At 36.8% G+C, this 12,958-nt stretch overlaps 1 protein-coding gene across 1 annotated transcript in view; it reads right to left on the bottom strand.

The window, feature by feature from the left end:
- MESR6 (misexpression suppressor of ras 6) overlaps window positions 1–12,958 on the bottom strand; it is a 705,795-nt gene that overhangs the window by 627,854 nt on the left and 64,983 nt on the right. The gene's annotated exons all lie outside the window — the stretch shown is intronic.

Here is a 12,958-nt window from a genome sequence, read left to right as displayed (position 1 = left end):
GGGGCAGTAAGGAGAACGTTCCTTTCGATGCATTATGCCGACCACTAAAATTCCTCTTCTAGTCTTTCGCTTCTTTTGCACAACTGTTTGTACTTTTAGGCCGATTACATGCTCTTTCAGCGTACGTACATACATCGCGATAAAACGATCGCGTACGTATTATTGACTAAACGTGGAAGAGCAAATATTGCGTTAGTACGTATTTTATTATTTTCATTTTTTTTTCATTTTTTTTTTCTGCTTTACTTTTGTAGTTTTCTTGATTATCGTCCTTAACTCTACCTTTATTTTCTTATAAATGGTTTCGATTTGAAGCAAAATTTGACATTGAAAATGGCTTGCCCGAAAAAAGTATTTTAATTTGACATTGAATTGATTTTTAACGTTCAAAATGTGTTAAAGTCATTTGTGAAAGAAAGTGTCTCTGCAATCGAGAAAGCTCGCGTTTTATCACGGGAAATCTTAACGAAAGAGTATATAAGCGTATTAGCATTGAATATTTTTTCTTAGCAAATAATAACTCTCAGATCGCTTAATATTAACTACTAGCATTCGTCCAAAATGTCATTAAACTTGTCACTATAATTTGCAGTTTATTCAAGCATGACGAGCTAATACTTCACGTGGAAAAATATTTATAATGAAATTGCATATAAAGCGAAATTTTTTTAATATCCTAAGTGACATAAGAATTGTGCGATAGAAAACTGTGGCACTATACTACGTGCGTGAAGTTTATTTTCGTTTTTTTTATTTTAATGAAACGAGCTCGTGAAACTTTGCAATATAGAAAATACTTGCAAGTACAAACAAGTAAAATACGAACAACCGAGGTAAAGAATTATCGACTTTGGGCACGCAGGCGCATATTATCATGCGAATAAAAATTTATTTTCTCACCCAACGGAAAAATAATAATTCGGTTGATTTAAAACGTCCACTTAATTCTTCGGCGTCTAAGCGAAAAGAGACTAGTAAATTATTAGACGTAATTCCGTGTTAAAAAAAATAAAAGAATAAGTAAAGAGAGAGAGAGAGAGAGAGAGAGAGACAGAGACAGAGAGAGAGAGAGAGAGAGAGAAGATAAAGAAGAAAAAAGAACAAAAAGGACAGAAGGCAGCATTGCAAAAATAGCATGTAAATTTGCAGTAAATTTGCTTTTAACGGACGTACGGCACTTACAACATACTCGTATGCATACAATATGCGCGAGTACGCGTCACGTTGCAAGCCTATGTCGATGAACAAATGCGGCACTCGACATAAAATAAAGGGACATGGAACGTAAGACGAAGGGTTGAAAGAAAACTAACAACACGCAATGCCCAAGTGAAGTGCCATTAATGGCAACGTAATGGCAACAATGGCTGGCTTTATACATATATACTCAGCCCCTCTCGCAAACTCCACCCTCTCCCCCTCGCCCACTACCTCCTCGCAGCACGGCCCTCGCGTTCGTCTTCCTCTCTCCCGCTCACCGTTACCTCAATTTCACGCACATAGACATTTTAAAGGAGGCATGTGCGTAGACAACTCGAGAGGAACTCGCGAGCGGTGGGTGCCAAATGTTGCCATAGAGACGTAGAACAAAAAGGTAAAAAGGACGCGCCGGAGCAACCCCTTCGTTTGCCCCCTCCACCATCCCCCTCCCACCTATACCCCGTCCCTCCCAATACACAACACACATGCATATAACAAACTTCCTCTCATTGTAGCCAATAATTATTCCGTCTCTATGATATGTTCATAGAGTTCGAGGTAATTAAACGAAGAGAGGTCCGTTCGTTCTCTAAAAGTACTTCTCCCCCGTTCGAATCTCCCAACCCCCCCCCTCCCCACCCTCGCGGCTCTCTCGCCTACGCACCCGATCTACCTCTTCGAAGCTCAGATCCGCGGCGCCAACAAGGCCGCGAGCCAACGCATCTCTCTCTTCCTCCGACCATTGTTTCTTCTGCCCATCCTAATGGTCCGCGAATACAATCCCTTTGGCGTAATGTTGCGCCCAACGAGCCACGAATGTCTTTTAATGTGGAAAAATCTTGATATAGCCGTTCCGCGCCCGAACGAACGCTAATTTAGGAAGATTCGAGAGATCCTTGACCCTCGTCGATTCGCCCAATAATCGCATCGCTCGCGAAAAAACAAAGCGGCCGGTCTGCATTTGCGAAATGAACGAGTCGCTTGTGCCTGCACTGCTAAATGCGCTGGCAATTCCGATGATTGACGGATGCCTTCTCTTCGACATCGTCCATTCCGTTTGTTAAGCGCTAAGGAAATGTTGCCGACGATGCGTTCCGTATGCGAAGCCTAAAGGATAATAATAAAATAATGGCACGGCGCCTCTACGGACTCGCCAACGATGCCGCTCCTCCTTTCATTAAAGCACCATAATGAAGATTTTCATGATACATACATATATATTTGCACTTGATGAATATTCATTAGACCGTGGCGCTAAATCTGATTTGGATGTGTTTGATGCTTTTTCCCCCTCCTCCTAACATATACTCAAGCTTATAAATTAATTAATGGCTCGTTGCTATTGATAATTACCATCGTCCTCTAGACTTGGAACAGAAACTCTAGATAGGCACGGCAAAACATGGCAACAAGATTGAAAATTTTCGGGTTTATACATCTCGCATAATATATATATATATATATATATATACAAGGCTAAATTACTTAAAAACTTTTTCTACACTGATAATATTAATTACTATACATTTTACAAAATTAATTCTTTTAGTTGTAGTCTATCATTTCTGTCCGTCTAATTTCAATTCTCCAAGTCCTTTAATAACACGTTCCAAACATCAGCGAAAGGCAGAAATATACATTATATAAATAAACATTACTATAATTTTTTCTTTTTCAATATACGTATGCATAAATTGAACTTATTTAAGAAATAATCGTCAAGTTTATTATTACCGTCCTATCAATAGTGTTAAGCTTATGAAATGTCCGACTAAATGAATTATTCGTTTAATTAAAAAAATACATAAATTGTTAAATGAAGTATTTTGTAAAGTGATGAATTATACTCACGTAGACATAATATTCCAATAATTTTCTCAGAATTATAGATATTATGCTTCTGTGAATTCGGACAATAAAATTAGTTCGCAAAAACGGCAGAGAGGGAAGCACCTTCCAAGCTTAATAAATGGAAATCAGCGCCAGTCGGAGAGAAGAAAGCGTCGAAACTCTAAACCCCTTTCACTTTTATTGTCGTCGGATAAAACAGTTCTCTTGTATCGATTTTCTTTTAAAATAAAATAGCTTATTATGAGTGTTGGTCGACCTCGTTCGACCTATTCAAAATGATCGATGAAACTCGGCAGTTATATTGAAATGAGACTATATTAAGGATTTATATTTAATTATTGAATTTCTGAAATCTTTAAGTTGCGGAACTTAAAAATCGATGCAAGTTTGACTGTTAGATTTATTTAAAATATCGAAGAATTTTTAAATAGTGCCTTGGTTAGTAAAGTAATTTTACTAATATATATTAAATATCATTGAAACAAATAACTGAAATCGTAAATCACTGCTTCGAAATTCAAAAATTCTTATCCAAGTATACATATTATACGTGCAATTAACAATAAACAGGACGTATGAAGAAAATAAAAGTATTTGAATTAAAAAGTTTTTGCAAACTATGCATTAATGGCATACATATGAAATCGATCGAATTTCCAATCAGAATAGATAATATGAATATTTAGTTTCATCGTGTTTACGAGCACTTTAATATTGTCATTAACAATTTACTTCACCAATCAATATCCTTTAGATTTAGAAGTTATTTTATTTATTTACAAACGATTAAGACTTAATGTAATAAATTAGCATAAGTCTTATTCCCCAATAACAATTAAGTATACAATGTCTTTAATGTAAATACGGATTTTATTGTGCAATTGTGTGAATTAAAAAATGATGTAAATATTCCTACATTTTATTTTAAAAAGGACCATTGTAAAGAAACTTTTGTATAATAAAAATCAGTAACAATCGTATGAATAAATTTCATCTATTTTTTACGCATAATAAAAAAAAAAAAATAAACAATAAAAAATAAAAAAATAAAAACATCTGTTCCCATATTTGTTATCCTATTCGCAGTAAAAAATTTATATTACACAGATATATGAAAAAAGTACACTACTAAACAAAATGTGAGAATTATAAGAAATTGTAAACTCATGGAGCACTCGACATAAAGAAAGATAAATAATCCTTGTGTATTGTTAAAGCCTTTTATTGGCTTATATTTATAAGACTATTAAATGTAATTACACGAAATATTTGCATTCGTTGTATTCGCATGGGATCTTTAATTTGTCAGGCACCAAGCGTAACGTCAAGCTACAAGAACAATATCCACTCGGTCATTCATAAAATTAAATGATAACGAAAATAAGGAGTATTTAAGGAAATAAGAGTAAGGCCGAAAGCAAACAATTTTAATGGCTATAAACTTGGAGAAGTGGTAGTGAGGGCTAAAGGCACTTGGTCGACACTGCCGATATGCCGAAACAGCCATAATGAAGATCCCGACATTAAGATCGGGCCAATTGGCTATCAATCCTCCTTCCAAAATAAGTAAGCTCTAAATCAATGATGCGTGTCGAGAAAAACGGAAAAGAGCCCTGGGGCCTCTGACATGCGAGACGCATCTTCTCACTCGAAAGAGGCGCGCCAAGTCCTCCTCCATCTCCTCCCCATCTTCCTCGAGCACCTCGTCGAACAATATCCCCAGGCGCTCGGGACGGGCTCCCCGTGCGTGGCGTCATAATAAAGAATCGTGTAAATTAAGCGTGCGTCATGAGATACCGAATTTACAAACTCTCTCGGCATCCATTCTGTATCAGCGATGCATGCACACGCACATGTTCGTGAGTCGCATACTCGCGTGCCTGCAAATACAGGCGCATACATCGCAGCAGGCCCGTTTGGGAAAAGTGAGCAAAGTAACAGTCGACTTTTTCAAACGAGTTCGCTCGTAAAAGAGAGAGAGAGAGAGAGAGAGAGAGAGAGAACGTGAGCACGAGAAACAGAACCGGCGGAGCTCGAGGAGCTGGTGGAGCTGATGGGGGAGGAGGAAGAGGATGGGATGGGGAAGGGCCGGGGTGAGGGGAAGAGCACGAGAATGAAGTCATCTTCGCTAATGTACCGATGCTTATACCCTGCGGCAACACCTTAAACCTAACGCGTTTTCGACACAAAGCTTAAGCCACTCGCGCCTTGGAATTAGAGAGGTAGCGAGAGGGGACGTCATTGTTCTCAGGCATCGTCCTCCGGGGAATCTTCACTGATGTAAAACGACGTTATGCCGAGGGTGGATAGCACCGCGTATGCTTTCTCCGGACTTGCATTCGGGTCTTTACGGATTTTTGATATTCGCGAGATCTGGCAATTACGATTCTCCGTGTTCTTTAATGCGACCTCGAAACCTTTGCCAAATATTATGTTGCTTGCGAGGCCATAACGATTCTTCTTCTTCTTCTGATTCTTGTTCTCTTGGATGCGTGTCGCTAACTCGTATTTTGAAATGGGTTTCCTTGGATGCTCGATATGATTTTTAAAATTGCACCGCCTTGATGGTTCTTTGAAAATATTATCGTGATTGCGCAATTTTCGTTTTACAGGGAGATTCGTCTCTATCATTATGGGGAACGAATTTTCATTCCAATACATCTTCGCTTGTACATGAATATACGATACGTTGGACTTTTGTTATTATTATTATCGCTCACCTTAATAAAAGCAACGTTTAACAACTGTTAAAATTGATTATTATACACACGTGGATTTTTTTTTGGAACTTTGACAGCTAATCAATGAAATTTTAATGTTGTCAAAAAAAACACACGTACACACACACACACACACAAACGCGCGCACGTCGAATCGTTTAATCCATGTGCATACATACGCGAATGTCCTAACACTCTTGCGTAATGGCTAATGCAGAAGCGACTCTTCCAAATACTTAAAGTACAACGTGAAAAAGAAAAAAATAGACTGAGTCGTTGCTTACAAAATTGTACTATAAAAAAAGCGATCGAAGACAAAATTATTTACATCCTAATTTTTTCATGAATATGCCCAAATTATATATTGAATATGATGCTCCCGTTTAATGGCGACGCTCGATTACCAAAAATCAAAAATTTCTCAATTTTAAGTTACCTAAATTACCTAAATTACCAACGGCACTAGTTGAGCAAGAAGACGTGTATCATTAATACTATATTATAGCCAATCCTATCGTTAGGAAAATCAATTTCTCGCTAAATAACGTTAATGGAGCATTAAAGCGACAAATAAAATAGGGGAAATAAATTTGAGCATTAAATGAAATAATGCGCTGCTCTATGATTTTTTTGTTTTGTTATGTTTTTTTGTTTTAAACCGATTAAAAGCATACGAGCGCAAAGTATCCCTTAAAGACGGATTGAGGGAATTTAAAGGGTAAGATGGGGTTGTGGTCGGTGGAGGGGGGGGGGTAGAGTAGGAGGAGGAGGAGGAGGAGGAGAGGCCTACCCGACGGTAGCTCGAGACGCATCGCCGGCAGGCGGCAGGCGGCAGGCGGCAGGCAGCACCATCGACGGGCCAGTTTTCATTAATCGCCGGACAAATAGGTCCCATAAATTCACGTAAGAAAGTTCGTTAAAAGCAGTGGTCGCGTATGTAAATGGACGATCTGGGTACAAGATTCGCGGCGAGTAAGCGGGGAATAAAAAGGGCGCGGCTTGATCCCGATGATTTAATGCCAAGGTGCACGCCTCGCGAAATCGAAGTCGCCCGCGCTCGCCTCCGATTTACATATAATAAGTAACTCGGGATAATTGGAGGCTTTAAAATTTAATTCTCATCGCGATGGCGCACTTTGAGGGATACGTCCAGCGCTCCCTGCTACTACCCATCATCGTTTGACAAGCGCTTAATTATCTTCGTCGCTCGGCCGCTTACTTAATCACGCGGTACATCGTCTCGGTCCGATTAAAATTTAACCTGGCAAGGTAACCGCCGCGACCGCTGCCACTCCGGCGACTCACCGCTAATTAAACAACTATGTTGTTACCTCGGCAAAGGGAAAAAGGAGAGAGAGAGAGAGAGAGAGAGAGATAGAGAGAGAGAGAGAGAGAGAGAGAGAGAGAGAGAGAGAGAGAGAGTAGCGAGAGCGAAACCCGAGATCGATTATCCGAGCACCTCGATCGATCAATCCGCGGTATCGAATACGGCCAAATTGAAATTCTCATTTGTAGCAAAAATAATGGGTGGGAGGGGGGGAGGAGGGGCGAGAGGGGAGCGAAAAAACTTGTCAACCAAGCGACAAAACGCAAAGATTATTTGTTTGAGTAATATTATTGAATTGCCGCTCGTGGCGATCGATCGATTTGTCTCGCTTATGGTGAAATTTGGCTAAGTGAGAGAGTAAAGTAACAGTGTCGTGAAGATTCGATCGTTGCTGGCTTCGCTATTCATCTAGCGCACATCGTCGAGTGTATGCAATAATTTTCGCAATTTTCAAAATAACGTAATAAGTCTACTACATACGATCGCGCGGCTCTTTTACTTTCATGTACCAAGCGCGCGTTGATATTGATTGCCAATGGAAGAAATCGTCGAGACTCTTTAAACTGTAATACAATCAAGAATAATTATATCTCGCGATCATCGTTAAGAGAGAGAGAGAGAGAGAGAGAGAGAGAGAGAGAGAGAGAGAGAGATGAGAATGTTATTCTTTTTTTAAATTAAATTTTAAAGCGTCAACATTAAAGTGTGAAAGCATGTAATTATTGTCAATGCTCCTTATATTAAAAGAAAATAAATCATGCTAATATACTCCATTAGTAGCATCTCTGCAGCTTAATCTCTAAATATCTTTGTTTATGCAAATTTTATAACTTTATTTATAATCTATATTGATAAATTTAAATGAAAGATCAGTTTTACGGGAGTTTTAATTTTAATTAAACTCATTAAACGAGAGCTTAAATAAATTACGATGTTACTTGATCACAATCACAATCAGGGCAAATATATTATAGCAATTTTCTTAATGCTAAGCATGTATTATTGGACAGATGGTAAATTTCGCTTCGAGTTGTAAAAACTATCGGCGACGATAGCATACAAATTTTCATAATTTTAATTCCAAACAAAAAGTCGAATGATATGGACTTATGGGTGATAAATTCTTCATAAATTGATTCGCGGAGAACATTGAGTGCGCCCGACATTACATAAAAATACTTTTATTTTCATTTTCAATGCGACTTCCCCACTGTAAACGAAGCACCATTTAAGTCGATAGGCCGTTGGGCCCTTCGAGACCCTCGCTACCGAATTTAATTAGTGCCGTGCACTTTAACGGCTTATCCCGAGCGCAATTTTACTTTCCAAATCGAAGGCTACCACCATAGAGCGCCGCACACTTTTTCCTTTTTCTCTATGTTTTTCCGCCTCTTTTTCTTCTTTATCTTCTTTCTCTTACAACTTGGCATCCGCAGTACTCAATCCGCCTGGCCGAGTGCACATGTGTCCCGATTGTCACGAGGCAGGAACAACAATCGCGATAAAAATGCCGCGCAACACTATTTATCGCGCGATTCATATTGCGAGACGATGGTCGTTTCACACTGGTGCAATAAAGAATTGACACCTGCCAGGTTAAACGACGCCGGCCGTATTCGCTATCGGCAACTACGAATCGTAACGGCGATATAGACTGGAGATTAGAAATTTCCACGTGCCGATTGCATTGTCCGCTATAATGGATCGAGAACAAGAGTAGGCGATCGAGAAAAGCCGTCGGCCGCCGCTTGAGAAGCGAGCCATCGAAAAAAAAGATAATTATTCATGTTTTAAAATTACTTTTGCAAATTCTTGGCCGCAAGAATGAAAACGAATTCAAAAGCCGCCACGGCTATTCATTTCTCTCGGCACTGGAACTTCAGTGTGTGCTCGATTTTGTATTCAATGGCGTATTTTAATTAGTTGAGGAACAAAAATAAAGAGAGAAAAAAAAATTTGCCCCTTGCCGATTAAGTGATTTTGTGCACATTTACATAAGATTTATGGAGTACCGATTCATTTCCATAGAGATTTGGAAAAAGTGGTGCATTAATATCCAGCCAAATAACATCAGCTATATAAGCAGAAACAAAAACAAAATCAAAAACAAAACAAAACAAAAACAAAAAAAAAACAAAAGCAAAACAAAAAAAAAAACAAAAAAAAGAATACCAAGCGAATGAAATCATTACTAAATAATACCTACACGATGTACAATAAATTGCTTGATTTCATAATTACGCTTGCGCGCAGAAGGCTAAACGAGAAATTTAATTTCACTTTATATTCGATTACAAAGATTAATAATTGTTTACGGCACTTACTTTTTTTTTACTGCAATTAAAGAGATTTTTTATTAAATACGTTTCAGTCATTTGCCTTGATTAAGGACGGCGCCTTAAATTGAAAATAGCCTTATGAATGTTTGAAGAGTTTCTCTAAGTTTGAGAATACTTAAAAAAAATCCGGCTACTGTAAATAATTTACAGCTGATTGTTAATCGTGACAATATTTATTGTTTATTATAAATATTTAAAGGATCAGATTGGGAAGATTCGTGAAAATTGTTAGAAATAGTTGCTTTTTTAACCTAAAGTATATTCAACAAATAAGGAACTGTATTAGTCATTTTTTTTCAGAAATGCATTTGACAAAAAAAAATTTATATTTCTAGCAAACGTCTTGCTAACTTAACGAAGTATCTCTGGCAGTTTTACTTTATCACTAAATTTTTATTCCACCGCTTGAAAAATCGAATGAACATTATTTGTTATAATGAAATGTTGATCCTTTTAGTAAATTAATTTAAATAACCAAGTTCAAAGTGTCTCGTGATAAATTCCAATAATTTTACTTGCTTCTACTCGGCGACAGCAGGGAAAAAACAGAAACGTGACATATTTTAAGATTTAAAATACAAATAAATTTCCATAAAATATACAAATTTTCTTACAGGCGCAAATTCTGTTTAATAGAATTTAATTTCATTTTAAGCACAATTTAATAGATAAACATTTCACTTTACTTATATTTACATTTTAAAACGTCAATTAATAATTAAACTAAACATTAAAATACATTACATTGTAAAATACATTTGTAATGAATAATTTTATATTGAATAAATTTATATTGCCAGCTCCGTAACTAAAAAGGTAACTGAGAAAAAAAAATTAAATTAAAATTAAAAAACGCATGGTTCTCATAATTCATATACATTATATCTTCATTTAAATTTGGAAAAATCATTTTGACATTTTAAGAAGTAATTTTTAACAAAGATATCTGCAGTTCTTGTAGTTATTTTCAATTTTCAATTTATGGGACAAAGTTACAGAGTCTATAGAAAAAATTAAATATTCGATAAATGGAGATAAGAAGAGTAAAAAAAAATTAAGAAATATATTAAATTGATTAATGTGGAAAGAGAGAGAGAGAGAGAGAGAGAGAGAGAGAGAGAGAGAGAGAGGAAGAAATGAAAAGAAAAGTACGAAATTTTAATATATTGAAGAGGTCGAAAGAACATTATCTTAATTTAACGATAAGCATTCCAAATTTTCGTATTTTTATATTATTCACATTTCTAACTAATTTACTTGTATCGCGACAAGCTTAGATCGTAATAAACTTAAATATAAATTTAAATGTAAAATATCTTCTCCGTTAATTTCATATTTATTTTATTACCTGTTAAAATTAAATTTTTATTTCCGTTTTATCATAATTCTCACAGCAGTTTCAATCGCACAAATATTTTAACAAATAGAGAAAACATGAGCAAACAAGTATCTATCATTTCTCTCGCTAAGAGATTTCTTTTACCAACGCATCGTGCTATTTCACTATTAATGCGGTAAAATTATTCTAAAATTTCAATTCATAAAAATGTATTCATTAAAAACGGATCCTTGCACGTCCTTTTATTCCTTATGGCAATTCGACTTTGCCAAGAAAATTGCAATCTGTACGTCATTATCAATAAAAATTATTCTTTTATATGAATAAAACAAAATTGATAAGGATTTGGCAAATAAAACCGTTGAACATTGCCGTTGGGACCTCGGTCTTGCGCAATTGTGAAACCAATCGATTAATCAACGAATTATTATTCAGCGGAAAGGCGAGCGCACTACTACTTTATTACCACCACCTACGACTCGTTCGCGCGTTCCCAATCACACGGACTGGTTCGTCAAGACAGGTTAAAATAAAACGCAAAATCTAATATTTTAAAATCTCCTTAAATTATGCCTGTCGATTATACGGAGAAATCGGGTAACATTGTCGCGCCGTTGATGTAGCACCTCCTAATAGCCGATCGATCGATCGTAGCTACAGGTAAAAAAAGAGAGGAAAAGAGGATGGAAAAGCGCGTCTGGTACTTTTCAGCTAAGACATCATTAATGACCGTGCAAGCAACTTCATTCGCACGCAATGTTAATTACACGTAATTACAAAGTGAGCCGATATCGCTGGACCGGCCGACTATCGACTACCGACTCGATCAAGCCCCGGGCCGGAATAATAATTCGTATCGGTCGGTCGCGTTGTACTTCGGCCATACACGCGGCAACAACCGCCTCCTAACGATAATCGCCACGGATTTCCAGTCGTCCGTTCTGTTTCCAAGACTGATTGCGGAAAGTATCGATGGCGCGCGAATGAGCGACACCCGCAATATCCATTATTGGATATTGTATATATAATACCACCCCGACTTTTATCTCGAGATTCATGTTAATGCGACATTCGGATTAATCTCTTAATTCAGATTCGGGGTGGTGTTAGTATTCCAATAGGACGAGTTCCGTCTTATCGACGCTCGGCCTTAATTAATCTGTTCCTTAGCGCGCAATTCCCGAGGCACGGAATCCTTGCGCACGGAACGGCGCGAGGGTGGTGATGGGGTGGTGATGGGGGGGGGTCGCATCATCGACGGCTTCAATAATATGCTAAACTTGCTAGCCGCTCTATCCCATGCCACTAACCGTTATCCCTGATACCTTGAGCTCTCATTGCTGATTAAGCGCCCGCGGATAAATGCCTTTTATAAAGTTGCTATTTCTTTGTGTAACAAAAGATTGTTTGCCAGCAGTTCCGCTACATTGCACCGTCAGAATTTGTATGCCGATGCATCTTAAACACTAACATTACGCATCTCATAGGGGACTTGCTTCATCGTCAATTTCATGTAAATTATTATCGATTCATTTCATAGTTTATAAACTTCGTTCAAAATTTATGTGTATTTACCTTTAACTTACTTCACCTTGCGATTCTTTCTTCTTTTAACTACGATCGGCTCGACTCTAATCTATCAAATTCTTTTCCAAGCATAAAAATTGCACCTAAAAAAAATCATTATGCGAGAGCGATGAACCAGCGATGCTTATTAATTACAATGATTAATTGTTTTTCTATAGATTATCAATAATTAGGCAAGTTTCGGTTAACTACTTATATGAAATTATATGCCATTGGCCAAATGAAAATTTACAAAGAGCTTCTATAATGATTATGTTTACATTACAAATCTAATAGAACTGGCGAGTTGCAAGGTGACTTTTTCTAAATAATCTATTGGTGATATTGAAATATTAAAAATTTACTTTAAAAATAGTTGAAGCAAAAATATTTGGCGCATTTAATTATTCAATATTACTCGAAGGAATTTTAGTCTACTTAATTTAAAAATTTCACAATTTACAATAAAAAAAAAAAAAAAAAAAAAAAAAAAAAAAAAAATTACGATATTAAATGCAAAATGATATTAAATACGGACTATTTTGTAACTGAATATTTTCGAAATAATTGATAGGTAGGAATGTATTTATGTATATATATGGTTGTTTAATTGCGA

Source organism: Ceratosolen solmsi, unplaced genomic scaffold, assembly GCF_000503995.2.
Source record: "Ceratosolen solmsi marchali unplaced genomic scaffold, CerSol_1.0 scaffold7, whole genome shotgun sequence".
Lineage (NCBI taxonomy): Eukaryota > Metazoa > Arthropoda > Insecta > Hymenoptera > Agaonidae > Ceratosolen > Ceratosolen solmsi.
This window is presented reverse-complemented; position numbering and strand designations above follow the sequence as displayed.